This window comes from Capsicum annuum, chromosome 1 (assembly GCF_002878395.1).
Source record: "Capsicum annuum cultivar UCD-10X-F1 chromosome 1, UCD10Xv1.1, whole genome shotgun sequence".
NCBI classification, from domain to species: domain Eukaryota; kingdom Viridiplantae; phylum Streptophyta; class Magnoliopsida; order Solanales; family Solanaceae; genus Capsicum; species Capsicum annuum.
Window position 1 is genome coordinate 44,541,747 of NC_061111.1, and position 218 is coordinate 44,541,964.

Consider the following 218-nt stretch of genomic DNA (forward strand, 5'->3'; position numbering starts at 1 on the left):
TATATTGTAGTATATGTTTTATTTAAAGTAATATATATATTGAATGGTATATATGTATGTATGTGTGTGTGTGTGTGCATATATCTACTAAAGTAGTGTATATTTAACGTATAGATGTGTGTATGTTTTATAAATTAGTATATAACTATACACACACACACACACACACATATATATATATATATTGTAGTGTATGTTTTATTTAGAGTAGTGAATAT